Genomic DNA, 27220 nt, shown 5'->3' with positions numbered 1-27220 from the left:
AACACTTCATTTTTTTTTTTTCTTTTTTAAGATTTGTATCCATTTCTCAGAGAGAGAGCTAGAGCGAGAGCGAGCCCTTGCAGGGGGCGGCAGAGGGAGAGGAAGAAGCAGACTCCCCGCTGAGCAGGGAGCTGGATGGGGAGGCGGAGCTCGAGGATCCCAGGACCCAGAATCACACCCAGACCTGAAGGCAGACACTCAACCGACTGAGCCATCCACGTGCTGCCCCAAGCACCTCGTTTTAATAGCAGGAAACTGAGGTCCAGGTAAGAGAGAGGCTTATCTCCCTGTCTTGGGGCGGAAATAGGGATGACCCAGGTGGTGCTGGGAAAGGCCTGACCCTTGGCTACCTTCTGAGCCTCAGTTTCCTTTGCTGTAAAACACTGAAATTATCCTAGGTACCTGGCTCTGGGAGCACATCAGAAGGGATGTGTGTGTGTGTATGTGTGTGTGTGTGTGTGTTTTCGTGCCCAGGAAGCACATGTGGCCACCTGAGAAGGGCTGGGTGTCTGTGCACTGGCATCTGTGAAAGTGTGGGGAGGCCTGTGTGTTCCCCCCGAAGAGGGGCACTTATGCCTACACATAAGTATTTGTGCAAGTGGAGGAGGGAAGCGTTTTTGCATCTGCAAACAGCGTGTGTCCTTGTGACTATCTGCACCATCAGAAGGGTAAGTGTGCCCAGGGGCCCAGGCTCCAGGGTGTGTCCCAGCCCCAAACCCCAACAGGCTCTAAGGGGACTCTAGTTAAGCAGCACTTCTCCTGGGGTGGGGACAGGAGCAGAAGGAGAAGGATTATGGCAAATTCATTTCTATTTTCCAGCTCACTAAGCCTGCGGTGCGTCCCTGGCGTTAGCATGAGAATGGGCTAGGGCTCTGTGAACCCCTCCCGACCTGCTGACCCCTCTCCCCCCCCACAGGAACAGTGGGACTCTCTGCTTCCTCCGCTTCTCCAACCAGCTCTGCAAAGCCACGACTCCTAATCAGGGTAATTTAATATATTTTAAGCCCCCGGCGGCTTTATTTTCCCTCCTTTTCGAGTTTGTTTTAGGCATTCACAGCTCTCACCCCGTCATTAGACAGCCTTATTTGACGGATGGAAGGAGCCTGCTATGAGACCACAGCCCTTTGTGTCCCCTACATAAGCTGGGCTTCCCTGTAATTAGAATGGTATTCCCAGCCATTGAGGCCTTTCATGAGGCGGAACAAAAACTCCCCAAGATGAATATCCCCCAACTCTCAGCCCCCTGGCCGGGAAGGGGCTGTGAGTTAAAGGGACTCCTTAGGGAAGGCAGTCTGGGAGCAAGGACAGCCAAGATCCTGCCAGGGTGAGGAATTTCGGGGCCATAGGGAGTGGGCACCAGACAAAGGCTCCGGCGAGGTTGCCCATAAACACCAGTCTCTTATCCACGCTCCCCTGGCCAGGCTCAGGGCCTGCCTGGGCTCCGCCTCTGTGATCAGAGCACCCAAGTCTGTCCACAAGGTCAGGGGGTTATGGAACCAGGCTGGGGGTGCAGGTGGGACGCTCACACCCCCCCAGAGTCATGCAGACCCTGATTCAGGTATCACTTCGCATCTAGGCACACAGACAGTCACGCACGGATAGATTTGGGATTCCATTGTGAGCACACATAAACACACAAACTGACCTCCATGCACACTCAGCCACAAGATCACAAGAACCAGGGCAGGAAATGTTTGTAAATAGACAGCGTACCACACACACTGTCACCCAGACATAGAAACAGACTGCCGTTTGTGTACACACACACATACACACACACACACACACAAGCATGCCACACAGACTGGGCTTTGTTTATGATACACATATACTCCTGCACACTCGTATATATACATATATCTCTAAGATCTCCGGATCCCACTTCTTCTGTGGCTATAGGATATTTGCCAGCTTGTACGCACTGTGGTGCATACACCCTCCCCCCCCCCCCCGCACCCTCAGGATGTAAGCTTGCTTCTGGTCACATTCTTGGGTCCGTGCTTAGCCTGTGTTCAGATGCAGAAATTGACAAACACACATATGCGTGGACACACACATCTCCCAGCCCACATTGACACATGAAAACTCAGGAAAATACTATGGAACCGAAATACCATTATGGCATTTGGGCATTTCTAGGCCAGCCTCTCCTAGACTAGATATACATCAGGATGGGAAGGATTAGCCCCATGCAACTACACACTGTGCCGTGAACCCCAGAGAGCCTGGAGTCCCCTGTGCAGCACAGGTGGGTCTCCCCATGCCGCTTGGGAAGAGAAATTTCCTTTTTCTTGATTAGCCCTTTGGACTGGGCTCCAAAGACAGAAGGCTGCTATCTGGGTCTCTGGTACAATCTGTAGTCTTCCCCAGGTCTCAGGAAAGGCTCAGAGGCCAATGCTAGGTCTGCGGAGCTACAGAAGGAAGAACCCAACCTACCAACTGACCCACGGGAGAAGAAGTACTATGGAGAAATAGTGAGTGTTTCCTTTCCAGGAGGATTCAAACAGGGGCAGGACGATCACCAGTTAGGGACTTTATGGGGAAACTGATTTCATTCAGCCCCTCCTCTGTGCTCAGAGCTTGGAGTGCAGTGATGAGTCACATATAAGTCTGTCTTCAAAGGAACTTAGAGTCTTAAAAGGGGTGACCAGACACATATGAGGCACAGACCTGGGCAGGGGATGAAGATGGGGCTGGGGCATACTGGAGACTAGTGGGTTTCCAGTTTCCACACTGGAATATTGGTATCAAGGATTAAGGTAGCCCATTTAACTTTGGGCACCCGTGTTGGATAAATGATGGATTAGCTGGTCTCCCAGTTCTGTCTCCAAGATCTATCTCCATTCTACGATTCTTAGCCTTCTGGACTGGGTCCGTGGCTTTCTCACCAAGGCATTCTTTCCAAGTGGGTGTTGCCCCTTCACTCACTTTGCACAGGCTCTTATGCCAGGCACTAAAGCTGTGCTGAAGCCCTGGTGGGGTTGGGGCCTAATTCGATGTTCCCAGGAACAAACGAGAGGCTCATAAAGAGCGAGATCCACTTTGAGGTGGGGAGAGCTGTAGGTCAAATTCCTTCATGATTTCTGGCCACTGAATCTTACTAAGATTCACTCCCTTCTCTTCTGGAAGGAAGTACAGTTTCAAACGGGTGGGATGGGGATCTCAAGCTGCTGGTGATTTGCCTGGTTTTATTTACAAGTATAATTGTAATTGCTGAGGCAATTACAGATACCCAGGCAATGACCAGCAAAACTCCAACATCTCTCTCTGGATAAAACATTCATCTGTTTCTCTTTCTAGGAGAGATTCCCCAGGGAAATTAGAGAACAAGGAATGCTTTGAAGCCACGTCCAATGTCTTTTTTTTTTTTTTTTTAATTTTACGACAGTGTTTTTCACAATGGTGTAAAATAATGGATGGGGCTTGGGGCTCTGGAGACGGATTCAAAGCCACTTACCAGTTATGCCTGATCATGGGGCCTGAGTGTCTTTAACTGTAATGTGGGGGTAATAACAGTACCATCCTAATAGCAAAGTTGTGAGGGTTAAATGAGCTAATACCTGTAGAAAAGCCCAACAAAGCGTTGCAGGCAGTAAGTGCTCAGTGTTGGCCCTGGTGGTTAATACGAGGTGTTCAGTAAATATTTATTGAGTGAATGAGTCCATTTTTTCATTTTACTTGCGTTTATGATAAAATTACCAGAAAATAAGATTTTCCTGGAAGCCTCTCGCATGTACTTTTGGAGGAAGTTGGGGATGGGGCCCAGGTAGGAAGAGGATGATAGGCGGGTTCCCTATATTTAAAAAAAAAAAAAAAAAAAAAACAGCTTTCCAGCTTTCCCCGCTAGTGGGGGCGCAGGTCATTACCTGAGTGAGCCAGCAGGGGGGGCCCGAGCCGCCGCAGCGCGGAGGGCTCTAGCTAAGGGAAGCCGAAGGGAGTTACTCTTGACAGAGCACCTACTGTGTACAGTGTACCGCCTAGGGCTGGGCGGCGTTGCAAGGGCAGGACCGCCGGGAAGTTGGGGGCATGGGTGGCGCAGTGAGCTGCCCTGGAGTGCAGATGTGGAGGTCGGCCTTTTGAGCACGAGGGTCTCGTCGCTATGGCGTGACCCGTGTTTGGGTCCTGGTGGGGACGGTGCTAGGGAAGCCCGGCTGGTGGAGGGCCGTGCCTTCTGCTTCTCCGCTGAGGCCCCAGCACTCAGCTCGGAGCACGCTCCCTGTACTTCTCGGGTAGTGTGGTGGAGAGACTTTGCATGTAGCCTAAAGGCGTGGGCATAAGGGATCCCCTTCAACGCAGTTTGGAAGTGAGAACTGTACCCCTTCTTCCAGCCCTTACTGCCACCTCTGCGCAGACCCGGGAAGAGGTAAAGCCCGGATCCCCCTTAGCCTGAGGTGGCGCGCCACGTCGGAACTGGCCTTGATCATGATATTCCTGATTCTACGGCTGGCCGCACCACGTTTTCTCCAACACCGCCAGGTGATGGGTCCGCACCGGGGAGAACAGCTAATTCGATGAGCCCTGGTATGTATAAACGTTTGTGCGTAGTAGCAGTTGTTCTCCTAGATGGTGTAAAATATCAGAGCTGCCAACAGTCCATCAGTGCTGCTAATTAAAAACCAGTTTGAGTCTCAGCTTGGAAATGCAGGAATCAGAAAGACGTTGAGGAATGAACCACTGTAGCTGTTCTCCTGCCCCAGGACCAGAGGGATCCCCCCCCCCCGCCCCCCCGCCCCAATCAGGGTGTGATTGGGTGGTGGGATCTGCACAGGGTGGGATCGGCCTGGGACATGATCCTTCTGCTTCCCGCGCTCCTGAGAGCCTAGGGATCATGGGAGCCAGCAACCCCAGCACGGGTGTAGGCAGCCTCGACAACCCTGTGGGCTCCCCACCTTTGGCTTTTGGATTGGAACCTGGCTCCTGCCCTCCGAAACCCTCCAAGAGAGGCTGGCTTGGAGTCGTGGAGTGCCACATTTCCAATGGCGTGACACTGGTCCATTTAAACCTCTCTCAGCCATTTGGAACCATAAGGGTTGGCTCTGGGCCATGTGGGCTGCTTCAGGGAGATGGTAAGTCCCACATCTGTAGAACCAGGTGCTGGAGGCATTGCTGGGTTTTTAAATTTTTAAATCCCATTTAATCCTTACACTCATCTGCAGAGTTTCATCGTTCTCATTTTATAGGTGAAGGAGTTGAGGTCTTGATATATGGGGAGGTGAACCCTCTTGTTCCTGGAACAGCCATGGCTCCCTACGCTCCTTTAGAAATTCCTGAACAGGTGTGCTGGGACTGGGGGAGGGAAGAGAGGCACATAAGGTAACTGGCTGAGGGCTAAGGCCCCCTTCACTTGGAATCCTGGTCTGAGGAACTGAAGGGGGACCCTGGGCAAGGCAGGTCCCCTCCCGGGTCTTACTTTTCCCATCTATAAAATGTATGTGAACATGTCTACCCAATCCTCAGGGAAGGTCCCAGAAGGTCTAGAGAGACAGAACATGCACTGGTTGGGAATGGGGGAAGTCTCCCTTAATTCTGGGAAGTCTCCACAGGTACTCCCCTTTCCAGGAGGGCACCTATATCTTTTTTTTTTTTTTAAGATTTCATTTATTTATTTGACAGATCACAATTAGGCAGAGAGGCAGGCAGAGAGAGAGAGGGAAGCAGCCTCCCTGCCCAGTAGAGAGCCCAATGTGGAGCTGGATCCCAGGACCCTGGGATCATGACCCCAGCCGAAGGCAGAGGCCTCAACCCACTGAGCCACTCAGGCACCCCAAGGCATCTTAATATCAGAACAACACTTATTGGAACTATGATAAGAGGCATACTTTTGTCTCTAGGACTCCTAAAATAGTAGTCTCCTGGGAGGAATTACTCCCACCACCCCCGCCCCCATTTCACAGGTGGAGAAACTGAGGCTGAGAGCAATAAAGTGAAAAGTGACTTGCCCAAGGTCACTTGGTGAATGAGGTAAAAGAGAAGGAGCTGGGATGTCAGAGGTCAGGATCTGGCCCCTGTTCACACTAAGAAACCTTGTCCAAGGGCCAAGTAGGAGGAGTGAGGGCCAAGTAGGTGGCGAGATGACCTTGTGGACCTGGCAGGGAGCTGGGTCACCTCAGGGTGTAGCCATGTGTCAGGCACTGCGGATGCCCTGATGGGCTCCTGTTGTGGTTAGCTGATATCCCTAAGGCCAGGGTCTGCCTGGGAAGCTGAGAGGAATCTCCTTTTTGGGGGAACCAGAAATGCAGAGGTCATTTCAAAGAGAGAAATCCTGAAGCCCCACTGGGCTTCCCTGACCCAGCAAAACTGAGCCTTCAGAAGCCTGAATTGGCACAGCAAGGTCCCTTCAGTCTGCTGATCCCGAGTGGTGCTCTTCAACTCTGGGAGTAGGAATCCTGCTGAGTTCCAAATAAGAAAATCAAACCAGTTTGAACACATCAAGTGAAACTAGATTTGGTTAGGGTGGCAGGGGTGCGGGCAGAGGCAGGAACAGCAGGGTGCAGGACCAATCCATCCCAGAGAAACTCTGTTATCACAAAGAGAAAATCTGCGCTGGCTCTGGAAGGATTGTCCAACTCTCGGGAGAAGCAACTTAGTTCTCCAGCCCTCTGTCTGCAGAGACGCCACACACAAGGTGCTGGCCACCAGGGTCTGCGGGGGGAAACGCCAGGACAATAGGTTTCCAACAATCCCTTAATCCAACCTGCTGCAAACTCAGCTTCATTTTTTTTTTAAAGATTTTATTTATTTATTTGACAGAGATCACAAGTAGGCAGAGAGGCAGGCAGAGAGAGAGGGAAGCAGGCTCCCTGCCGAGCAGAGAGTCCAATGTGGGACTCGATCCCAGGACCCTGAGATCATGACCTGAGCCGAAGGCAGCGGCTTATTTTTGATCACCCAAGTCGGGGAAATAAACTCCGGGTTCCGTGACAAACTATCTTAAGAGGCTCTTAAGGGGGCTCTCTCTCTGGCAACCTCTATCTTTGGTGTTCCTACAGTCCGTGGGTGGCTATCTTGTCCACACTCATGGAGCCCTTGTGTGGCAGGGCAGCTTCATTACTGTTGTCTGCATTTTAGAAGATTGCAAATGCAGATTTCCAAAGAAAGGGTATTCCCCTAAGCCTGACCACGGCCCCGGCCCCTAGCCACAGGCTTCTGTGGGGCACACTGGGCAAGGGCTGGACACCCACGCTCCACTATTAGGGGTGGTTGGGGCTGGAGCTGTCCATGCTGTGGTGCTGAAACACGGGCCCCCTCTGCTGAGGTCATGGACAAAGTGTGCTCACCCAGCCACCCCCAGGGCCCATCTTCCTGCCTCTGAAACAGGCTCCTGGGGGCATCGAGGTGGACGATTCTTCATAGAAGAAAAGTAATCCACACCATCATCATTCCTACTCCCAACCTCAATATCCACCTAATTGGTCTCACCATCTCTAGTCTCACCCCCTTAATCCATTCCTCACTCAGCACCAGAGTGATTTTTTCTTTTTCTTTTTTAAAAATTTTTTAGAAGATTTTATTTATTTATTTGACAGACAGAGAGAGATCATAAGTAGGCAGAGAGTTAGGCAGAGAGGGAGGGGAAAGCAGACTCCCTGTTGAGCAGAGAGCCCGATGCCTGGCTCGATCCCAGCACCCGGAGATCATGACCTGAGCCAAAGGCAGGGGCTTAACCCACTGAGCCCCCCAGGTGCCTCCAGAGTGGTTTATTCAAGAGGCCAATCCCGTCATATTTAAATTCTTCCTGTGGTTTCTCCTATAATTCAGAGTAGAACTTAAAGTTCTTGCCACCGTCAAGAGAGCTCTCCTGCTCAATGACCTGGCCCCTGCCTGCTTCTCCTACCTTGAACACCTATCAGGATGGCAGGGATTGGTGAGTGAACTGGCTTATTACTTACGCATTTTGAGGACAGAACTGCTGTGATTTACTGAGGGACTGAAGGCGGAATGTGAGAGGAGAACTGGAGTCAAGGATGATGTTGGGAGTTTTGATGTGAGCTCCTGGAAGGACGGAGTCTGTCTTTCAGAAACTGGGAAGGTAGAAGGAGAAATCGAGTTTTGGAGGTGAGGACATCGGCTTGGCCCTGGACATGTTAAATTAGAGAGGTCTATTAGATAGTTGGGGGCATAGTTGGTTGGGGGGAAGCCCCAAAGGCAACTGGATGTATAAGCCTGGCATTCAGGGGAGAGGTCCAGGCTGGAGGTTTTAACCTGGGAGTCGTCACCCTCTGGATCTTATTTAAAATCATGAGGCAAGATGAAATCACTATGGATTCAGTGTAGAAGGAAGAAAAATGTCCTAAGGCCTGACTGGGATAGCCTGATTTTGAGGGGAGGAAGACAAGGAGAATCAGTAAGAGGAGATCAAGAGGCAGAGTCTTTAAGTAGGAAGAGAACAGAGGAAGTAGTGAACTTGAGACCAGGGGCAAAAAGTCTTAAGAAGGAAGGAGGATTCAAAAGGGTCCTATATGCCTACAGGTCAGCTGAAATGAGGATTTGGGAACCGAACCCTTGGATACAGCCTGGAAGAGGTTCTTTTTTTTTTTTTTAAGATTTTACTTATTTATTGGACAGAGAGAGATCACAAGTAGGCAGAGAGGCAGGCAGAGAGAGAGGGAAGCAGGCTCCCTGCTGAGCAGAGAGCCCGATGCGGGGCTCCATCCCAGGACCCTGAGATCATGACCTGAGCCAAAGGCAGAGGCTTAACCCACTGAGCCACCCAGGCGCCCTGGAAGAGGTTCTTTTTAAGAAATGGAGGTGCAGGGGGTGACTAGAGGAAAGACCAAGAGGCAGCAGGAGGAAATAGTAGCTGGTGTTGGCGGACTCAGGCAGGCTAAGGAAGAGGAAGGTGGACTGGGAGCCGACAGGAAGGCCAAAGGGAGGGAACCCCAAGAGGGAGCGAGGTGCTGGGCTAACTATTTTCAGTCAGAAAGGTGCCCTGTTGGAAGACTACACCCTTAGTCTTCCCATATGCTTCTAAAGTCCAGTTCTAAGGGTCAGTCTTTGTCTTAATAAGATGTTCAGGGTACACATGTTTAAGGGAGCTTTTAAGAAGGTCGTCTTTTTCATTTGAGCTCAAGATCTTCTTCATTTGAGCTGGGGAAATGGTTTGATATTCACTCTTCTGGGAGCAGAGCTTCACAGCCCCTTGCCCTTGTGGGGACCAGACTGGGACTGGTGCTAGAAGCATCAAGCCGTTCTTGCCTCCTGCCAGCCAGCGAGTCTGAGTCCAAGACCTTGGACCCTGTACCCTTTGGTAAGCCGTACTCCTGAATTCAAGGCCCTCCAGGGTCACCTTCCTTGCCCAGTCTGCCCTTGGAAAAGCACTGGACACCTGTTTTTACTTTATTTTCAAGTTGGGAAAGACATCACACCCCCAAATGTAGCCTAGCTCTGTTTGCCTGGTCATTTATGCAGATGGTAGTGGACTTCCTCTCAGGCACCTGGGGTTGGGAGAGTGCCATGTCCCCGACAGCCTGTGGGGACCCTAAGACCAGGGTAATCCCCAAGCAGCCATGAAGGGCAAGCAGTCTTGAGAAGCAGAGGCAGGCTGTCTAGCTCTGTGTCTGCATTTGGAACAATGTCTGGTGGGGAAGGGTGATGTCCCCAGTCTCAAGCACCAAGGGCAGGGACAAAGGCAAACCTTGTGCTTCAGGTGCCTGAGGCCACAGTAGGGAAGTGGACTGAGGACAGAAGATTGATTCATGTGGTCTTGGATGCTTCCTAGCCTCCTTGACCTCTATTGAGGTGTTCTGGGCCCCCTCCCAAGGTCATGGGAGAACTATAGAGCCAGGCTAAGTGCAGCTCCCAGGCCCCAAGGGTGTGTGTGTTGTCCTGAGGCTGCCAAGGGAGCTGCTGAGAGACTAAGGCCTCTGGGCACATCCTTGCCCATCGTGTGTCTGGTGAATCACACCTCCTGGTATGATGACCTCAAGACTGTTCCCTGCCCTATAAAACATCTATATATACTATAGGCTACAGCCCTACGAATGCAGGTGTAGTGTGAACACCAATGGGGAACCAGGGGCCTCTACTTTGCCACTGTGTGACCTTGGGTAAGTTACTTCCTGCCTCTAAATCTCAATTTCTTCATTTGTCAGATTGGGGTCAAAGAAAAATTGGTATCCATCATCCTTTCCTAGGTCAGAGGCTGAAAGGTGGCTCAAGTTTGCCTCCTGCTGGCACACGTAAGGCTGACACATCTCCAGCTCAGGCCTTTATTTTAAGTTTTCTTAAAGGAAAAAAAAATTTTTAAAGAATTTATTTATTTATTTGACAGACAGAGGTCACAAGTGGGCAGAAGGGTAGGCAGAGAGAGAGGGGGAAGCAAGCTCCCTGCTGAGCAGAGAGCCCGATGCTGGGCTGCATCCCAGGACCCTGGGATCATGACCTGAGCTGAAAGCAGAGGCTTAACCCACTGAGCCACCCAGGCGCGCCTCCCCCATTTTTTTTAAGATTTTATTTGGGCCTCCTGGGTGGTTCGGTCGGTTAAGCAGCTGCCTTCAGCTCAGGTTGTGATTCCAGAGTCCTGGGATTGAGCCCTGCATGGGGCTCTCTGCTCGGTGGGGAGCCTGCTTCTCCCTTTCCCTCTGCCTGCTGCTCTGCCTACTTGTGCTGTCTCTCTGTCAAATAAATAAATAAAATCTTTTAAAAAATTAAAAAATAAAATATTTTATTTATTTGACAGAGCAAGAGGGCACAAGCACGGGGTACAGTAGGGGGAGAGAGAGAAGCAGGTTCCCCACCAGGCAGCCTGATGCAGGGCTCACTCTCAGGATCCTGGGATCATGGCCTGAACCGAAGGCAGACACTTAACCATCTGAGCCACCCAGGGCGGCCCTCAGGCCTTTCTTCAGCCCCGGACAGCAGAAGGCTCCCTCTGCTTCCAGCCCAAGTCTGAATCTACACCCCTTTCTGCCTACGCAGCCCATCCCTTCCTCTCTGTCCCTAAGAAGGCCCAAGAGTGGAGGTAGATGTTCTAATTAGATGGAGAAGAGAAAATACGGGATTCTGAGCATGGACAAGGGCACGGAGTCATGGCAGCATGGTTCAGTTAGAGAATGGCCCGTGGCCTGGTGTGGCTAGAATGAAGGGCGAGTGGGAAAGCAATGGAGCCAGATTCTGTAGTGTCTTTAAATCCACTCATAAATTTGGAGCTCATGCTGTAGGCAGTGGAGAGCCATTGAAGGATTTAGACTTGGCCAGAAGTTGCGGTTTGGAAATATTACTCTGGGGTGCTATGAAGAAGGACTTGAAGGTTTGTGGCAAAGCCTGCAGATCATTTTTCTTTCCCTATGGCTGCCCCCAGTGAACACTGCAATCCCATCCTGTCTTGGAACTAGGCATGCACAGGCGCGAACTTCTGGCCCCTTGAACGTAAACAGAAGGTCTTGTGCGCCTTTTAGGGAGCGTCCTTGGGATGTGTGAGTTGGGTGTGGGGGGGGTGCCTGTTAATTTTTCTTGCTTCCTCTGGCTTAGTGCACCTTGATGGCTGGCACCTGGATCTCCCGATCTGATCTGGTTAGACTGATGTAAGCGTGTTCAGTGGGCAAGGCCAGAGTGAGATGGAGGCAACCATCTTGGGTCAGCAGCTCCGCTCCGCTGCTCCACAGTATTCTCCCAAAGGTGCCAGAGCCCTTGCCCATAGGTTCTAACACTGGTAGCAATTGGGCCTCCTCTACTTCTTTTTGCCGATGTTCCTGACTGTTAGCTGTATCCTGGAGGAGGTCTTTCTCACGGCCATCCACTTTGTGAAAATAAAAGCAGCACAAATTCACTGAACACTTACTATGGGCAGGCACCGTGCTGCGGGCTTTGCATGGGTCAGCACGTTTATTATCTCTTAACCCTCATGCCATCTCACCTCCGAAACCACACCAGCGTCAAGACAACAGGAAGGGGGCGCCTGGGTGGCTCAGTGGGTTAAAGCCTCTGCCTTCGGCTCAGGTCATGATCCCAGGGTCCTAGGATCGAGCCCCGCATCGGGCTCTCTGCTCTGCAGGGAGCCTGCTTCCTCCCCTTTCTCTCTCTGCCTGCCTCTCTGCTTACTCATGCTTTCTCTCTCTCTGTCAAATAAATAAAATCTTTAAAAAAAAAAAAACACTTAAAAGAAAACAATTTTCCAAATAAATAAATAAATAAATAAAGACAACAGGAAGGTTCTGGTGGATTCGGGCGTCTTCAGGGAACAGAGCTGATGAGGCTCTAGGGCCCCTGCCCCCACTCCTGACCCAGTTTCATCACCTTCCCTGTTCTAGATGAGGAAGCAGGCTCAGAGAGATGTGAAGTAAGTGGCTCAAGGTCACCCAGCTGGGAAGCCGCAGGTGGGAAACTCCAGGTCTTTACTGGGCTCAGGAGAAGCAGGTGACCCTGTGAACTTCATTCATTTCCAGTGGAGGGATTATAAGGGTGGCCCTGGTTTACCACAGTGCCTGTGCTTTTTTTTTTTTTTTAAGATTTTATTTATTTATTTGAGAGAGAGAGAGGGAGAGCACAAGAGCCCAAGCAGGGGTGAGGGGAGAAGGGAGAGGAAGAGGAAGAAGCAGACTCCCTGCTGAGTGCGGAGCCTCAGTCGAGGCTCTATCCCAGGACCCTGAGATCCTGACCTGAGCAAAAAGTCAGACCCTTCAGGGACTGAGCACCCCACGCACCCCCACAGAGCCTGTGTTTAAATCCCAGCCCTGCCACTTACCGGCTTAGTTTCTCCATGCCTCAGTTTCCTCCTCTGAAAAAGGTGGGTGGTAATGGTGCGTCCCTCATCAGATTCCTGTGAGGATTTTAAGAGTTATTGCATAGAAATTGCTCGATCGTATGCATGATAAATGCATGCGTTGATATGCTCTATTACTACTACTACTGCTGCTTTTGCTATTGTTAGTGTTACCATGGGTCCGGCCCGCCCCAGCCCTGCCGGGAGAATCGGGAGGTAAAGAAGAAAGCCCCGCCAGAGGCCAAAGGACAGAGGAGGGGCCGCGTGACTGCCTGGGCTGGCGGGCAATTTACTGGAGGAGCTCATTTGGTGACTCCGACGCCAAGTTAATTAAAGATGGCCGCTAGGGGTCATTGCCATGGCGACAATTAGGCTGGGAAGGAGTCTCATTAAGGTGCGGGTTTTAACAAGGCCTGTTGTTTTTAACCTGGCCTCTTGTGAAAGAGGAATTCTTCAGCTCGGTTCCTTTCTTGCCTTTCTGTTTTTCGGGTTGGTTTCTAGAAACTCTCTGAGGAAGGACGAGACACAGGAGAGTTCCCGCGTTCAGTCCCTCGGACGAATCAACAGGGTAACAGGAGCTGCTTCTCCCTTGGGCTGACTTCGAATCTGAAAGGGGTGGCCCAGGTGTGGAGAGGGAGGGGGGGGTGGCGGCGGTGACGTCAGAGCAGGTGAGGAAGAGGGTTTTTTTAAGAATGGAAGTAGAGGCCTTTCCTGAAACTTAGAAATGTGGCTTCTGCCCCCCAAGCTGCTGACCAGTGGCCTAGGAGCGCCAAGCCTGTTTCTGTAAAGAGGAAGGAAGGAAGGAAGGATAGATGGACGGATGGAGGTCCAGGGCTCTCTTAATTCTGAACCCTTTATATAGACTTTTGGGACGCCTGGGTGGCTCAGTGGGTTAAGCCGCTGCCTTCAGCTCAGGTCATGATCCCAGCGTCCTGGGATCGAGTCCCACATCGGGCTCCTTGCTCGGCAGGGAGCCTGCCATTCTGTCTGCCTGTGCTCGCTCTCTGTCCCTCTCTCTCTCTGATAAATTAAAAAAAAAAAAAGAAGTATATAGACTTTTCTTATTTCCATAGTAATATAGGTATATTTAGAAAAAATTAGAAATTTCAGGAAAGCACAAAAGAAACTACCCCCTGTGGTCCTGCCCCCAGACTCACAGACTCTTACCAAATTTTGGAGAGAGAAGAACTGAGCAGAGGCTACAGGCAGCTGAATGGAGGGAAAGGGAGTTATGTTTTCGTTTATACCCTTTCTTAAAGTTTGAATTTTTTTTAAGATTTTATTTATTTATTTGACAGAGAGAGATCACAAGTAGGCAGAGAGAGAGAGGAGGAAGCAGGCTCCCTGCTGAGCAGAGAACCCGATGCGGGACTCGATCCCAGGACCCTGAGATCATGACCTGAGCCAAAGGCAAGGTCATGATCTAAGTTAAAGTGGTACATAATGCAGCTCCTCCCTTCCCCCCTTCTCCCCTTCCTCACTTCCTCCCAATCTCTGCACCCAAGGTGGGGCTTGAGCTTACAACCCCAAGATCAAGAGTTGCGTGCTCTACCAACTGAGCCAGCCAGGCGCCCCAACATTTTTCTGTACATTGAGATGTAGTGTACATTTTTTTCTACAAAAATAGGGGTCCTATTGTACCTACAATTTAAAATCTGAATTTATTACTTCCAGATAACAAGGTGTCTTGAATGATCCCCTGGATGTTATATTTCTTCCTAACTTTTTTTTTTTTTCTAAGCATGTTGTAACAAATATTTCATCTGGGCAAAGTGTAGACAGCATGGTAAATCTCCTATGTGGGGCCCGAACCCTGGCTCCCCCGCTCAGAGGCAGCTGCTAATACCAGTTTGCTTTGTGTCTATTTAGAGAGATTCCACCTTGTGTACAAGCACACATATTTCCCCCCAGGATCTACTTTGTGCAGGAAAGTACACGATACACCCTGTTTTGCACCTCAGTTCACAGTGTATTTGGAGATGGGTCCATACCAGCATGTATAGAGTTGACTATTTTTTTTAAGACTTTATCATTTTATTTGACAGAAAGAGACACAGCGAGAACGGGAACACAAGCGGGGGGAGTGGGAGAGGGAGAAGGGGACTCCGCACTGAGCGGGGAGCCGGATACGGGGCTCGATCTCGGGACCCCGGGATCATGACCTGAGCCGAAGGCAGACGCCCAACGACGGAGCCAGCCAGGTGCCCCAAGATTTTATTTATTTATTTATTTTAAAAGATTTTATTTATTTATTTATTTGACAGAGAGAGACACAGTGAGAGAGGGAACACAAACAGGGGGAGTGGAAGAGGGAGAAGCAGGCTTCCCGCTGAGCAAGGAGCCCGATGCGGGGCTCCATCCCAGGATGCTGGGATCATGACCTGAGCCAAAGGCAGACGCTCAACGGCTGAGCCACCCAGGCACCACCCCCCCCGCGATTTTATTTTATTTTTAAGTCATCTTTCCATCCAACGTGGGGCTCAAACCCACAATCCAAAGATCAAGAGTCACATGTTCCACGAAATGAGCCAGTCCCTGTTCTTCTCTTTTAAAAAAGAGAATTTTTTTCTTAATCTTTTTCTCTTAAATAAAAAATATTGTATTTATTTCTTTGATGTTTGAGAGCACCAGTAGGCAGAGTCGTTGGCAGAGAGGGAGAGGGAGAAGCAGGTTCCCCACTGAGCAGGGAGCCCCATGCGGGGCTTGATCCCAGGACCCTGAGATCATGACCTGAGCAGAAGGCAGACGCTTAACTGACTGAGCCACCCATGTGCGCCCCCCCCCCCACACTAGCTTTAATACCTGCATTCTGTGCAATTCTGGACTCTAACGCATTTGACCAGTACTCTCTTGGTGGACACTCAGGTTATTGCCGTGGGTAAGCTGTATCGCAGCTGGAATAATTTCAAAGGAGGCGTGTTCATTCAAAGAGTGTTACCCCATCATTTTTAGTATTTTTTAATATTCCAGAATAGGAATACCTGTGACCTATTTAACAATTCTTTATGGTTGAACATTTAAATTGTTACTGTTTGCTAGAGAGAGTTACCCACCATGATCTTGGAGGAGCCTGTGGTCTGCTGGGGGAGACAGACAACCGAACAAGCCCCATAATAACACATCGCGGGGGTTTGGGAGGCTGCTGTGTGCCGGAGTGACACAGCCCCACCTGCGGAAGTCAGGAAGGATCCAGGCTCGAAGTGGGAGGAGGAAGAATGGCAGGGCTTTAGGTAAAGCCCTTGAGGTATGAAAGCCTTGGTGGGTGGGCTGCTGATCTGGGAGTCTTTAGGTACAAACAGAGGTGGTTCTGGCCCCGAGGGGCTCACAGGATTGGTCTTGCGTATGCTTTCTTGCCCAGAATTCGGCATAGTGGTCAGCATTCAGTAGATGGTTATGGATAGATGACTAAGTGGGGGATCAAGGGAGAGCAGCCCAAGAAGGGGGGCAGGGACATGGCTTTGATGATCAGGCTGACAGTCTGAACTTGGTCTGGTCAGGGATGGGGTCTCCCAGAAGGCCGTCGGATGGAAGCATACACAGTTAGATCTGCTCCCACGGGAAGGTTCCTCTGGGAGCCCAGGTAGAATCAGGATGGCCCCAGAGGCTGCAAGCCAGATGTGGGACATGTCATAGGGTTCCCCCATATTCAGTGTCCCCGTCCCCGTCACTGGTTCTTCCTACAGGAGGATTAAACATCCCAGCCCTTTGTTGCATGCCTGGTGAACACAGGCATGGCCACAAGACTTGTTTTGGCCAATAAAATATGAATAGAAGAGGTGTGTGACACTTTCCAGAACACCTTTAAGGGACAATTAGTTTAAGCTTGGCCATGTTCTTGGTGGTTGTGGAAGTACAGGTCCATATGGAGATCCCTTAGGCCTGCGTCCCTGAGTCATTATGATGAGCAGAGACCCCTCACCGAGCTGCAGTGGGCATGTAAGCATGAATGAGAGATAAATGATGTTGCTTCACGCCGCTAAGATTTGGGGTTGTTTGATACTGCAGCATGGCAATGTTATGCAGACTGATCCACAGGAGAACTGGACCAGATAATTCCCAAGTTCCTTCCAGATGTGTGTAACAGGCCGTGATTCTGCCAAGCTGGCTTTCATGTGGTTTGTACTGTGTCCATTTTGGTTTACCCAATCTTAAGTTCTCTCTCTCTCTCTTTTTTTTTTTTTTAAAGATTTTATTTATTTATTTGACAGACAGAGATCACAAGTAGGCAGAGAGGCAGGCAGAGAGAGAGAGGAGGAAGCAGGCTCCCTGCTGAGCAGAGAGCCTGATGCGGGACTCGATCCCAGGACCCTGAGATAATGACCCGAGTCAAAGGCAGTGGCTTAACCCACTGAGCCACCCTTAAGTTCTCTTTTTTAAAAAAGATTTTATTTATTTATTTGACAGAGATCACAAGTAGGCAGAGAGGCAGGCAGAGAGAGAGAGGGAAGAGGCTCCCTGCCGAGCAGAGAACCTGATGTGGGGCTCGATCCCAGGACCCTGGAATCATGCCCTCAGCCTAAGGTAGAGGCTTTAACCCATTGAGACACCCAGGCACCCACCAATCTCAAGTTCTTATGGAGACCTAGACTCGTGGCTTTTCTGCTAGACCCACTTTGAGCCCTAAGAATATTTCTCAGAGGTGGAGAAAAACCTATGGCTGTTGTCCCTTCTAAGTCATGACTCCTGGTGGCCTTTAGAAGGTCAGAAACATCAACAGCCATGCTGGTATCAAAAGTAAGATGAGAGTGTATCCTTGGTCCCTGGGATTCCCTCTTTCTGAAGAGGAAAGCACGGCTGCAGTGCCATTTTAACCAAATGCTTTATGCCACCGTACCCAACAGTTGGTTGGAAGGCTGCTGCCTTCCCAGTAGAGCTGGAGGTCCAGAGGAAAGAGTCCTTGAATGTCACAGCATCAAGGCTCAGGGAGGTCACCAAGGTCCCAGTTCGTCCATCTTCATCTTCCACACTGGCTTTGTCCTTGGGAACATTCCCCTTTCACGGTCACAGGGCGGCTGCCAGTAACCACGAGAACCATATGATTGCCTGCTTGTCCATGCCAAAGAAGAAGAGGAGAGGAAAGCGCTCCGCCCAGTCCGTGGAGTGACAGATGGCTCCAGCCGGTCCAGACCAATGGTTCCCAGTCCCATCAAGCCTGGTGCCTGCTTTCCATAGTAAATATTACTATCCTTATGTAATATGTAGAAAACAGAACCCACTGGGGCGCCTGGGGGGCTCAGTGGGTTAAAGTCTCTGCCTTCGGCTCAGGTCATGATCTCAGGGACCTGTGATCAAGCCCCCCATTGGGCTCTCTGCTCTGCAGGGAGCCTGCTTCCCCCTCTCTCTCTGCCTGCCTGTCTGCCTACTTGTGATCTCTGTCAAATAAATAAATAAATCTTAGAAAATAGAACCTGCTTGGGCATATAATCACAACCCCCCAAAACCCCAAAAAATCCAGTAATCCAGAGCCCTAAGTATAAAAGGAAAAGAAAGTGAAATATACAATAAAAAAACATGTTTTTCAAGATACATGCTCAGGTGCAAGTATTCTAGAGGACAAAACAAAACAATCAAATGCCTTCACCTGCATCTAAAATCTCCATGAATGTGGCAGTGATGGATGGCGGAAGATACAGGTGGATTGTTCTGGTGGCTACACTGCCACCTGGTACATGACTGTGTTGACATAATAACTCTTGGGAAGATTCTAGACACCACAGAACACAAGGCTTCTCAATGTACCCGGTGGTTGCTGTGCTGTGGAATATAGTCTGTATATGTACTGAAGCTGTACGGGGCGTCTGGGTGGCCCAGTGGGTTAAAGCCTCTGTCTTCGGCTCAGGTCATGGTCTCAGGGTTCTGGGATCGAGCCCCGAATCAGGCTCTCTGCTCAGCAGGGAGCCTGCTTCCTCCTCTCTCTCTCTGCCTGCCTCTCTGTCTGCTTGTGATCTCTGTCTGTCAAATAAATAAAATCTTAAAAAAAAAAAAAACCTGTACAAAAAACTTCTCTGTTAATATGTAAAGTAGGATTAGATTCTAGGCTCAGATTTTGCATTTGTGTCTCTATTCAGTGGAACATTTGAAAGTCTGGTGGGATTCAGACCAAGGTTTTGTTATTGCAAGTGTCAGGCACTCTAGCCCCCACCCCAGCTTACCAAATATCTGCAGGGCCCGAATCACTGTGACAACCGGAAATGTCCCACAGAAGTGTCCGTGCTTGTAGGGATCCTGCTGCTCCTCTGGAAAACCTCTAGTCTGGTCCAGTCAGGAGTCCTTTATTTGGGTGGACTGGAATATTAGGCAGAGAGGCAGGCAGAGAGAGAGGAGGGGAAGCGGGCTCCCCGCTGAGCAGAGAGCGGGATGCGGGGCTCAATCCCAGGACCTGAGCCTAAGGCAGAGGCTCTAACCCACTGAGCCACCCAGGAGCCCCCAAACTGGGATTCTTTTAGAAGGAAGGAGGAGGGCCGAAGGTCGTAGAGGTGACCCAGTGTTCACGCTAGGCCTCCAGCTCAGCTGTTTCTTTCTTTCTTTTTTTTTTTTTTAATTTTATTTATTTATTTGACAGACAGAGATCACAAGTAGGCAAGGAGGCAGGCAGAGAGAGAGGAAGGGAAGCAGATTCTCTGCTGCCAGCTCAGCTGTTTCTAATAGGATTCATGTCTACTGCTGCAGTCCGTTCCTGGGACTGAAAACTCTTAGAAGACACACAGAGGGGCTCTCGGGAGAGAGGATGCGTGCGGGCATGTGTGTGGTTTCTGACTGGCACAGAAAATACTCTTGTTTCTCAGCCAGAAAGAGAGGAGTCCAGGACAGAGGAGGCTGGTCCCATGCCCCCTGAGAGAGTATAACCCTCCTTCCCTTGACTTCTTCTAAAACACTGACGCTCTGATTTGTCCGGCTCCTTCTGTTGTACAAAACTCCTTCCCTGCTGGGACGCCTGGGTGGCTCAGTCGGTTAAGCTGCTGCCTTCGGCTCAGGTCATGATCCTAGGGTCCTGGGATCGAGTTCTGCATCGGACTCCTTCCTCAGGAGGGAGCCTGCTTCCCTCTCTGCCTCTGCCTGCCACTCTGCCTGCTTGTGTGCTCCGTCTCTCTATCTCTGACAAATAAATAAATAATCTTAAAAAACAACAAGAACCAAAAAACTCCTTCCCTGCTATCTCGCTTGCCTTCTGTGGGTTACTCATCTTTTAGAAAATTAATCTGTCCTAACTGTCTATTATACTCTTCCTCCTTTGTTTATGTTGTTTTCTGCCAATTGTCATTTTTTAAAAAGATTTTATTTATTTATTTGACAGAGATCACAAGCAGGCAGAGAGGCAGGCAGAGGGAGAGGGGGAAGCAGGCTCCCTGCCGAGCAGAGAGCCCGATGCGGGGCTCGATCCCAGAACCCTGAGATCACGACCTGAGCCGAAGGCAGAGGCTTTAACCCTCTGAGCCACCCAGGTGCCCAAATTATCATTTTTTTTTTAATTTAACTTCAAATAAGGCTTTTTTTTTTTTTGGCCACATGTGATTTTTAGTTGTTATGTAATCAAATCTGAAAATCCATTACTTTGTGTACATTAGGGTTGTAAGGCTGGGTGATCATGTGTTGATATGAAGGAGGCCTGCCAGGGCATGGAAACTATGCGGTGGGGAAGGCTAGCTCACAGGTCTGCGACACAAATGGTTCCTTGAGCCTTCCTGGGTCAGGCAAATATTCAGAAACCTGTACCAGGACCTCCTGTCCACTCCTCTCCCCAGAAGGTACACCCGTGTGCCAGACCTGGGATTTGGAGTTGCCTCTGAATCCTGCCAACAACCCTTATAGAGCATGACTGGCTAACAGTTCTGCCTGAGGAGGGCTGAGGGACACCCTAGCGGTCATCTCCTGGCTTTGAGAGTGGAACCTCCAGGACATCCATGTGGCCAAGTGAATGCCACCAAGGGCAGAGAGGAAGAAGAGGTGGGGTGCGTCTCAGTTCTGCAGCTAACTGGCTGTGTGGCTTTGGGGCAGTCTCTGTCCCTCTCTGGGCTGAGCTTCCTCCTCTGCCCAAGGAGGGGGTTGACCATCACGGTCTCAAGGTTCCCTTTCACGGCAGATATTCCACCATATTTGTCCATATATCCCTTCCTTGAAAGAGCCCCACTGCTGGCAGCTGCCTCCTCCTGCCGCTGCTCAAATTTCTTACCTGGTGCAGGAGGAGACCTCAGTGTGAGCATGTCTGGGAGTATCTGTAGCTCCAGAAACTTGCTCCAGGTCTGGGCGTGATTTCTGAATCTCCCTGGTGCTTGACTTCGGTCCTGGAAATGTAGAATGGAAGCCGGTCCCGTAGGGCTTCCTGGGACATCCCTTTTCCAATATCAAACCTACTGACATGCGCTCACATTGAACAAAATTGTACTCTATGAGTTGTATGGTGACTGCTGGTTAGCATGAGTTCTATCCCACAGACAACTAATTCAGCATTTGTTCATTTGGATTTGCAGTTTTCTTTTAAAGATCTGCAAGCGAAACTTTTGCTTTTCATGCCCCTTATATCTTAGTCGTCTCAGAAAAGCTCATAAGCTGAACACTGGTCCTGTCACCAGGCTGGAGACTCAGCCCCCTGCTCACACCCACCCCCAGCCCCCCTGCCTCTAGTCTCTCCAACTCATCCTACACAACACAGCCAGAGTCATCTTAGCTTCTTCTTTTTAAATTATAAAGATTTTACAATTTAATAATTTTTTATTTTTTTCAGAAAGGTGATTCATTCCGTGGCTCCAAATTCAATATGAACAAAATGCACACAATGTAAGTCTCCCTCCTCCCTGTGCCCCCCACCCCTAATGGCCATCATTGTGGTATATCGTGTAGCTATAGTCTGTGAATATTTATGAGTATATACATACATATTCTTAATGGGGGGTGGCTCTTCTCCATTTTTTTAAAAAAGATTTTATTTATTTATTTGACAGATAGAGATGCAAGCAGGCAGAGAGGCAGACAGAGAGAGAGAGAGGAGGAAGCAGGCTCCCTGCTGAGCAGAGAGCCCGATGCGGGACTCGATCCCAGGACCCTGAGATCATGACCTGAGCTGAAGGCAGACCCTCAACCCACTGAGCCACCCAGGCGCCCCTCTAAGTGTATTTCTAAGCAGACCTTTGGGTGACTCCCTTTTGTCTCAAATGGGAAAGACCAAGGTCTTTAGGCTGGGACTAAAGACCCTCCATGACCAGTGCCGCCTCTGACTACTCCCACATCCTGGCTCACTTCCAGGCCTGTGCATACCTCTGTCTCCCGTCAAAGCACTAGTCGCCTGCTCCTGGCTCGTATGTTTCCTCCAGGGCTCAGTTTGCCTGGATCTCCCGCTGTGCTGGAGGGATCTCTCCTACTGATGGAAACATACAGTGCAACCATTGGCCAGTCCCCGTCTGCTCCCCCCCCCCCCCGCCAGGCTGTGCAATATTTGGGGACAAGAGGTTGTACCTTACTCATCTGGAATCCCCAGGGCGGGGTACAGTGCCTGGCATAAGGAGGGCGCCCCGCAATCTTTGCCCAGTAGTCTTGGACGGGGCCTGTAGACTCTTTGCCACAGCGGCACCTCGTGGTAGACCTTGGAAGTGCAGCGAGGAAGAGATCTTTGAGGGAGGGGTGGGGGTTCTGCAGGCTCCAGAGATCCCCTGGGGTCTGAGTAGGAGGCGCTCCCCTGTCTGTCTGCTCCAGACCCCATTTTGTCCAACAGCACCCAACCTGGGCACAGGCCAGTGGGCAGTGACCCACCTTTCCATCACCAGGACTGCTGTCCACTGAGACCTACCCTCCCCATGATCAGAGGCTTGGGGCATTTAGCTGTGTGCGACGTTCGTGTTTGTTTCCGGGCATGGCTAGCATATCTCTGCACAGATACTTAACACCATTCCTCTTCTATAAGACAAAATTATTGGCAGTCATTTCAATAATCATGAAATGAATAGCAGTAGATAAATGGCAGGCAGCCAAAATTTTCTTTTATTGAATTTTATCTATAAGCTCACGCCATTTCAAAAAGAAATGAAATTACAGATACAATAATCATTATAGTACAAAAAGGGAAAACATGGACACACATTTTTACATTATTTTTTTAAGAGGGAGGGACATATACCCATGTATTGGTGTGTCCCGGTATTGAATAAAATTACATTAGAATTAAATAGGAACAATTTAAAAAGAAGACACTTCATTTTATTTTTTTAAAGATTTTATTTATTTATTTGACAGACAGAGATCACAAGTAGGCAAAGAGGCAGGCAGAGAGAGGGGGGGAAGCAGGCTCCCTGCTGAGCAGAGAGCCCAATGCGGGGCTCAAACCCAGGACCCTGGGATCATGACCTGAGCCAAAGGCAGAGGCTTAACCCACTGAGCCACCCAGGCACCCCAAGACACTTCATTTTAAATAAGTTGTTCAAATTCAGTAAAAACACTTCCCGTTTAATCTAAAATTTGCACTTTCCTAACAAAACTGCTATGTCCTTAGAACTTGCTCTCTGGTTCACTGTTTAAAATTTTTTTTAATTTTATTATTTCAAAGATTTTATTTTGGGGGCACTTGGGTGGCTCAGTTGGTTAAGTGTCTGCCTTCAGCTCAAGTCATGATCCCAGGGTCCTGGGATTGAGCCTCACGTTGGGCTCCCCGCTTTGTGGGGAGTCTGCTTCTCTCTCTGCCTCTCCCTCCCCCCGCTTTGCACACTGTCTCTCTCTCTCTTAAGTAAACAAATGGAATCTTTTAAAAAAAGATTTTATTTTTAAATAATCCTTACCTTCCAATGTGGGGTTCGAACTTACAACCCTGAGATCAAGAGTTACATGCTCTACTAAGCCAGCCAATCACCCCTGTTTAAAATTTTAAATACAAAAAAAATTTTTTTTTTTAATACAAATAAAACCAAGTGACTCAAATCCTGTTTCTCCAAGTTCACTATGGCAGAGGTAGGGCTTGGAGACACAAACGACACTGGAGGTCACTTGGACATTTCCAACCATTGGAACCTGCCCATGGGGCCAATGTAGAGCTAGGAGTTGTTGGAATTCATGCCCATGTAGAGCACGGAGTTAAGGAGAGGATAAGTAATTGAAATGTGTGGGCTTGAAGCCTACATTTCTTTTCTTTTTTTTTTTTTATTTGACAGGCAGAGATTACAAGCAGGCAGAGAGAGAGAGAGAGAGAGAGAGAGAGAGAAGCAGGCTCCCCGTTGAGCAGAGAACCCAATGTGGGGCTCGATCCCAGGACCCTGGGATCATGACCTGAGCTGAAGGCAGAGGCTTTAACCCACTGAGCCACCCAGGTGCCCCAAGCCTACATATTTATTATTAAGGCCAACAAGTGAAGATGCAAAAGGACTCATATTGTAAGATTCCACTTATATGAGGAGTCTAGAACAGGCAAGTTCATAGAAACCAGAAGTAGAAAGAGGTTACCAGGGGCTGGACAAGGGGGAATGAATGTTATCAAGAGTCACTGAGTTTATGTTTGGGATGATGAGAAAGTTCTGGAAATAGATGGTGGCGATGGTTGCACAACATTGTGGATGTGCTTAATGCCTCTGAATTGTTTAACTTAAAAATGGTGAATCCATTCACAATGGAAAATTCACAATAGAAAAAAATGGTTAATATGGTAAAGTTTGTTTTCTCTATCTTACCACAATGAAAACAACATGAAAATTAAAAACCCAACAGGTTAGAATTAACAAAATAATTTGGGGAGAGGGAAAGAGTATGTTAACACAGACATGGCTGAAGAGTTATTGGTACAAAGAGATCATTTTTTAAAAAGATTTTATTTATTTATTTGACAGACAGAGAGCATAAGTAGGCAGAGCGGCAGACAGAGGGAGAGGGAGAAGCAGGCTCTCCGCTGAGCAGGGAGCCCAATGGGGGACTCGATCCCTAGTCTCTGGGATCATGACCTGAGGTGAAGGCAGAGGCTTAACCGACTGAGCCACCCAGGTGCCCACAAAGAGATGATTTTAAAAAAGAGACCGAAGGGGCACCTGGGTGGCTCAGCGGGCCCCAGCACAGCCCCACACCGGCCAGCTGGGTAAGCCCCCCTTTTGGGGCCCGCAGGCTGAGCTCTGTGAGAGGCCTCCAGAGCGGCTGGAGAATGGGAAGGGAGGTGTGGAGGCAGTGCGCCAAGCAGGGCTGGGAATCCTGTAGCTTCAGAGTCAGGAGGGAGCTGGCCTGACCCGCAGTGCGGGTGACACGCTTCCCCGTCCAGCTCTGAGGTTCCCAAGCGGAGGTTGGGTGAGGGTGGTGGGAAGCCGGTTCCTGAACAAAGGTCAGCCCCCCTTGCCGCCGATGCTCTTTTGGGAGCCTTGGCTTTGGCCAACGGGAAAGAAAGGCTCCTTCTCTCTGGGCGGTGGTGGGCCTGGCACAGGGCTGCCCGCGAAACAGAGCCCAGTGTCTGGCTCCAATGGGCATTCAGAAGCTCAGGGCCTGAAAGGCTCTGCCAGCTGCCGGAAAAAGGGGCCATTGTCCCGTCCTCATCTGAGCCAACGGGGCCTTCCCTCCATGGCTTTTGGGGGCCTGGCCAGCTCCGGGCTCCCAGGGGGGGCTGGGACTCAGAGGTGCCCACCATCAGGTGCCCTGACTGGGCTCCTTGGGAGGACTCACACGTGTGGGCTCGAGGAACAGGCTGGGACTTGTGACTCTCATTCAAGTCTGGATGCAGAGCCGCCCTCTGAGCTCCAGGAAGGCCTGGCTTAGGGCTGAGGGGTGTGTGTGTGCCAAGCAGCAGAACACGGAGCCGCTCCGAAGCTTTGGGGGTTCCCCCTTCCCATCCGCGCGGTCTAGCACAGTTCCAGAATTCTCCCTGTGGACCTCCAAGCTAGCAAGAAGCCACCCCTGACCTTCCTTCCTTCATCCAGAGCTCTGCCCCTCTGTGCACTGAGGCGCTCAGCAAACCCACTTCCTGGCCAGGGAGACCCCGACGCACCAGCACCGGGGGCTTGTGCAGATCCTCTGCCCGCGGTGGAGACAGCCTTGTTAAGAGCTCTGCGTCGGGAGGGCCCGTGGAGCTGATGAAGAATGACATTTCTGTCCTTTCATCCATTAAAAAACATGGGGCTACGGGCAACATGGTAGCCTGCACTGGACCCTGGAAGGAAGGACATTGGTGGAAACACTGGCGAAACCCCAATCAATCTAGCATTTAGTTGGTGGTGCGGTAGTCGCCCCTTCTCTGTGCTTTGGCTTTCCACGTTTCCGGGGCTGGAGGTCAGCCGTGTCCTGAGCAGACGATCCTCTTCCTGCCGCATCATCAGTAGGTCAACAGTAGCCTGATGCCACATCCCCGTGCCTGTGTCACCCACCCCACGTCCGCCCCTCACGTGGCCACGATATCCTCTCACCTTATCAAAGAAGAAAGGTGAGTGCAGCACAATATTTTGAGAGAGAGACAGACCACGTTTCACAAAACTTTTTAAAAAATTGTTTTTATTTATTTTTTAAAAAGATTTTGTTTACTTATTTGACAAACAGAGATCCCAAGCAGGCAGAGAGAGAGGAAGGGAAGCAGGCTCCCCGCTGAGCAGGGAGCCCGATGCTGGGACCCTGAGATCATGACCTGAGCCAAAAGCAGAGGCTTAACTGACTGAGCCACCCCAGCGCCCCCATGTAACTTTTACTATAGTGTGTTGCTTTGAAGTCTCTATTTTATTTTGTTATTGTTGTTGTTAAACTCCTACTGTGCCTAATTTTTAAGCTAAACTTTATTATAGGTATGTAATATAGAAAAAACATTTTTAATATATTATATAAATAAGTATATATTAGGTTCATACTCTCCGTGGTTTCAAGCATCCACTGGGGGTCTTGGAATCTACCCCCCGCAGATATGCAGGATGACTGTATGGTAGGAACGTTTCCTTGTGAGTTTGGACAAAGGTACTGTGGTTATCTAAGAAGTTAATGTTCGAGAATCCGAGTAAAGGGTCTGTGGGAATTCTGTACGATCTTCAGCTGTTCTGTAAGTCTAAAGTTGTTCCAAAATAATAATAATAAAAAAGTTCCTTTCGGGGCGCCTGGGTGGCTCAGTGGGTTGAGCCGCTGCCTTCGGCTCAGGTCATGATCTCAGGGTCCTGGGATCGAGCCCCGCATCGGGCTCTCTGCTCAGCGGGGAGCCTGCTTCCCTCTCTCTCTCTGCCTGCCTCTCTGCTTACTTGTGATTTCTATCAAATAAATAAATAAAATCTTAAAAAAAAAATTTCCTTTCAAAATGTGGATACTTGGGGTGCTTGGGTGGCTCAGTCGTTAGTTGTCTGCCTTTGGCTCGGGTCATGGTCCCAGCATCCTGGGATAGAGCCTCATATCATCTCCCTGTTCAACGGGGAGCCTGCTTGTGTTCCTTTCTTGCTCTCTCTATTATAAATAAATAAAATCTCTTAAAATAAATAAATAAATAAATAAAGGTAGATACTGGAGAAGGAGCCCTTAGTGCGTGTCCTCGTCACCCCAGACCACCTCTTTTCCCGAGACTGCTGGGAGCCCCATAGCTGGAGCAGCAGAGCCCAGGGCTGC

General features: G+C 49.9%; 1 long non-coding RNA gene across 3 annotated transcripts; it reads left to right on the top strand.

Moving 5' to 3' along the window:
* Nucleotides 1–58: 58 nt before the first annotated feature.
* LOC101687070 lies at nt 59–26140 on the top strand. 3 transcript variants are annotated; one of them, XR_200300.3, is made up of 5 exons: nt 59–266; nt 917–984; nt 4329–4521; nt 21423–21475; nt 25570–26140. It is a non-coding gene; the product is annotated as an uncharacterized LOC101687070 (long non-coding RNA). The 3 variants fall into 3 exon arrangements; XR_001181359.2 differs by lacking the exon at nt 25570–26140 and having other exon boundaries at nt 21423–21594; XR_006602682.1 differs by lacking the exons at nt 917–984; nt 25570–26140 and having other exon boundaries at nt 21423–21594.
* Nucleotides 26141–27220: the final 1080 nt, after the last annotated feature.

This window comes from Mustela putorius, unplaced genomic scaffold (genome assembly GCF_011764305.1).
Source record: "Mustela putorius furo isolate JIRA1106 unplaced genomic scaffold, ASM1176430v1.1 tig00003875_pilon_pilon_pilon, whole genome shotgun sequence".
NCBI classification, from domain to species: domain Eukaryota; kingdom Metazoa; phylum Chordata; class Mammalia; order Carnivora; family Mustelidae; genus Mustela; species Mustela putorius.
The sequence above is the reverse complement of the archived record's forward strand: the minus strand, read 5'-3'. Positions and strand labels throughout refer to the sequence as shown.